Genomic DNA, 5000 nt, shown 5'->3' on the forward strand with positions numbered 1-5000 from the left:
ATAATAATAATAATAATAATAGTAGTAGAAGTAGTAGTAGTAGTAGTAGTAGTAGTAGTAGTTGTTGTAGTAGTAGTAGTAGTAGTAGTAGTAGTAGTAGTAGTAGTAGTAGTAGTAGTAGTAGTAGTTGTAGTAGTAGTAGTAGTGTCAATAGTAAGGGGGGGGGGGTTCGAGTGGAAATAGTCACGGGGGGGGGGGGGGGGGGGGGGTTGAATGGGCAAGGTGTTAGAGCGGCGGTCGAATCTTTGAGAAGGAAATACAAAACAAAAAAAAAATGAGCGGTACTACTACTACTACTACTACTATACTACTACTACTACTATAACTACTACTACTACTACTACTACTACTATACTACTACTATACTACTATATACTACTACTACTAACTACTACTACTACTACTACTACTACTACTACTACTACTACTACTACTACTACTACTACTACTACTACTACTACTACTACTATCTACTACTATACTACTACTACTACTACTATACTACTACTACTTACTACTATACTACTACTACTACTACTACTACTACTACTACTACTACTAACTACTACTACTACTACTACTACTACTACTACTACTACTTCTACTATTACTACTACTACTACTACTACTACTACTACTACTACTACTACTACTACTACTTCTCGTACTTATTCTATTACTACTACTTCTTCCAATATTACAATTCTAATATGTCTTTTATCTTCCATTATACGTCAAAAATGCCAATAAGGAGTCGGCGAAGGGCGATGTTGAAAGGTACTACAGCAGAATTTGTAAAAACGAAAGTGCTCTAACCAAACTTTCGCACCGTATAGACCACAAAATATAAAAACGTATAACTTCCAACTGAGGATATCTTTCTTTTGGATGAAAAAGAATTAAAGAATAAAAAATAATATCAAACTTTAAAATATAATGTTATTGGGGTGAGAGAAAAAATGTTTAGAATTAAACACACGGTTCGATAAAACTTAAAGATAGCTGACAAACGATTTAACTTTAACTAACCGCGCGGTTTCACCAGAAGAGAGGACAAGAGACGCATACGCAAAACCATGATGACGTTCTCTCTGTAAGGGCATGACTGTTGACGGCAATCCGACAATTCCATATCCTCTTAGGACAGAGTGAATTTCTCAAAAAATGGTTTTGGCCTATGACGTTACTTCCCAATTTGTGACGTCACTTCCGGTCATCCCATGTCTCTTCCATTGTCCTCGTCTTGGTCTGTGCCGAGTTTAGTGCAAATCGGTCAAAGTGTTTGTCTACTAACCTCGAAAACACACACACACACACACAAAACAGACAGACAGTAGCCGCATATTTTACAGAACCGATGACTTACTTCTTGCCGTGGATATTCCACAAACGAAGTGGTTATTCAGTATCAGATACTGTATAGTGCTTTGCCACTATTCAGTATCCATAAGGAACTCTTTTTTATAGAGAGAGTGAAAAGTGCGACAATCTCGGTTGAATGTAAATAAACTGCTGACCTACTTCCAGATTGAACACGTGCAGTAACTGACAGCCCGATTCAAAGTTGTAAAAATATTTTGATCGTAATTTTTAAATTTCCGCTATTGTGTAATTAACATAGTTCAAAATATCAAAGTAAGAGTGGCATTCAAATACATTTTTAAATGTCTAAATAGACATGATTAAATGTCACTAAATGTTCAGTGACACCATGGCTTGGTGGATATAAGCTGTTTGACTCTGAGCTTATGGTTCGAGAGTTCAAATCCCGGCAGGGATAACTTTTTTTTTATCCCCAATGTTATTAAAATTCCTTCTGTCTCTTGATATTTTTAAATATTTTGTTTCAGTAATTTTATTTGCTTGTAATATACTTAACGTTGATATTATACTATTGTTCTTTTATTGTTATTATTATCATTATTATTATTATTATTATTATTATTATTATTATTATTATTATTTCTACTTACTTACTATTATTATTATTGTTGTTGTTATTGTGGTAATCATCATCATCATCATCATCATCATTATTATCATTTTTTTTAAAACAAATAGTTGGAGTAATTTAATCAGTTATCGATTTATTACGAATATCTTTTATGTGTTATAATCTCGTTGTTGTTTTTCATTGATGTGCTCTTCTATTGTTTATTACTTTTAAAAATCTTGCTTTTTATTTTGTTTGTCTCGTTTGTTGTTGTTGTTTGTTTGTTTGTTTTTTTTTTTTTGTTTTTTTTTTTTTTGGTCATCTAAGACAAACCAGATTCATTATAAATATGTTGCCAGACTTTCTGCCATTTTTAATTGAGCGATGTACTTCCGTGAATTAATTGCCGTATTATATTAAAATTTACGTGATAATAATAATAATAGTAATAATAATAATAATAATAATAATAAGAATAATAATAATAATAATAATAATAATAATAATAATAATAATAATAATAATAATAATACTAATAATAATACTAATATATATAATAATAATAATAATAATAATAATAATAATAATAATAATAATAATAATAATAATAATAATAATATAATACTAATACTAATAATAATAATAATAATATAATAATAATAATAATAATAATAATAATAATAATATAATAATAATAATAATAATAATAATAATAATAATAATAATATAATAAATAATAATAATAATAATAAATAATAATATAATAATTTAAATAGATACTGAATATTAGACTACAATTGACACCGATTTACTGAATATACGTGGTATTTTTAGGGGTGTTTCTTTTTTTACGAAACACGCCGAAAGTTATGGGAAGTAGGCAGCAGTGGGGAGTGAACCTGGGACTGGGTTTCGTAAAAAAAAAGCAATTACTATTTTTACGAAACCCGACAATATCCGACAAAGTTATGGAAAGAAAGTAGGCAGCAGTGGGGGAGTGAACCCGAGACTCAGGGAAGTGTACACTATTGGGGAGTAAACCTAAGTCTATGGTTTTTCGACGGGTTTTGGCGGGTTTCGTAAAAAAGTAATTTCTTCATTCTCGTCTGGTACCCAACTCCCATAGTCCGGCTTCATTTCCCACTGGTATCCATCTTCCATAGTCCCAGGTTCATTTCCACTGTTATCCTCTTCTCACAGTCCCAGGTTCACTCCCAAACGGTGTGCACTTCCCTGAGTCCCGGTTCATTGCCCAATGGTGCCCACTTCCCATAACTTTTGACAATATCCGTAGGTTTCGAAATAAAAATACATTCTGAGCTCACTGTCCACCGGTATCAGCCTCTCGCAGTCCCAGGTTCAATCCTCATCAGTGTCCGAATCCCAGATTCACTCCCCACTGCTGCCTGCTTCCCATAACTTTGTAGGGTTTTGGCGGGTTTCGTAAAAAAGTAATTCCCCCTCCCCCTTGGTATTGTTTTTTACAAAATCCAGAGTCCCAGGTTCACTCCCCACAAGTGTACACTTCCCTGAATCTCAGGATCACCCCCCCCCAAAGTGGCCTACTTCAATAACTTTGTCGGATATTGTCAGGTTTCGTCGGGTTTCGTAAATAAGTAATTGCTTTTATATGAAACTTGCTGAAACCCGCCGAAAACCAGAGTCTCAGGTTCACTCCCTACTGGTGTGCACTTCCATGAATCTCAAGTTAACCCCCGAATGTTGCCTACTTCCCGTAACTTCGGGTTTCGTAAAAAGGTGATTGCTTTTATGTGAAACTCGATGAAACCTGCCGAAAACCACAGTCTCAGGTTCACTCCCCACTGGTGTACACTTCCCTGAGTCTCAGGTTCACTCCCCACTGTTGCCTACTTCCCACAACTTTGTCGGATATTGCCGGGTTTTCGTAAAAAAGTAATTGCTTTTATGTGAAACTCGCTGAAACCCGCCATAAACCAGAGTCTCAGGTTCACTCCCCACTGGTGTACACTTCCCTGAGTCTCTGGTTCACTCCCCACTGTTGCCTACCTCCCACAACTTTGTCGGATATTGCCGGGTTTCGTAAAAAAGTAATTGCTTTTATGTGAAACTCGCTGAAACCCGCCGAAAACCATAGTCTCAGGTTCAGTCCCCACTGGTGTACACTTCCCTTAGTCTCAGGTTCACTCCCCATTATTTGCCTACTTTCCATAACTTTGCCCCATTTTGTTGGGATTTGGCGCATTTCGTAAACAAAAAGTAATTGCTTTTTTTTTTTTTTTACAAAACCCGCAGAAACCCAGACCCAGGTTCCCTCCCCACTGGTGTACGCTTCCCCGAATCCCAGGTTCACTACCCACTGTTGCCTACTACCCATAACTTTCTCAGATATTGTCAGGTTTCGTAAAAAAGTAATTGCTTTTATATGAAATTAGCTGAAGCCCGCCGAAAACCATAGTCTCAGGTTTACTCCCCACTGGTGTACACTTCACTGTCTCAGGTTGAGTCCCCACGCTTTGCCTACTTTCCACAACTTTGCCGCATATTGTCGGGTTTCGTAAAAAAAAGTAATCGCCCCCCCCCCCCCCCCCCCTCATTTTGTTCTTGCTGTTTTACAAAACCCAGAGTCACAGGTTCACTCCCCAGTGGTGTACACTTCCCTGAATCTCAGGTTTATCCCTCCTCTCCCCCCCCCCTTACACACACACACACACACATACACACACACACACATACGCTGCTACTCACCTCCCATAACTTTGCCGGATATTGCCAGGTGTCGTCGGGTTTCGTAAAAAAAGTAATTGCTTTTTATTACGAAACCCGCCGAAACCCAGTCCCAGGTTCACTTCCCACAGGTGTACACTTCTCTGAGTCCCAGATTCACTCCCACAGCTGCCCTCTTCCCATAACTTTGTCAGGTTTCGGAAAAAAAAAACACCGTATTATAGTGCAAAACCACTATTCAGTGTCAGATACTGAATAGTACAAAACCACTATTCAGTATCAGATACTGAATAGTGGAAAACCGCTATTCAGTATCTGATACTGAATAGTGCAAAACCACTATTCAGTATCAGATACTGAA

This window comes from Berghia stephanieae, chromosome 12, assembly GCF_034508935.2.
Source record: "Berghia stephanieae isolate SIO BIC M18660-M18661 chromosome 12, UCSD_Bste_1.3, whole genome shotgun sequence".
Lineage (NCBI taxonomy): Eukaryota > Metazoa > Mollusca > Gastropoda > Nudibranchia > Aeolidiidae > Berghia > Berghia stephanieae.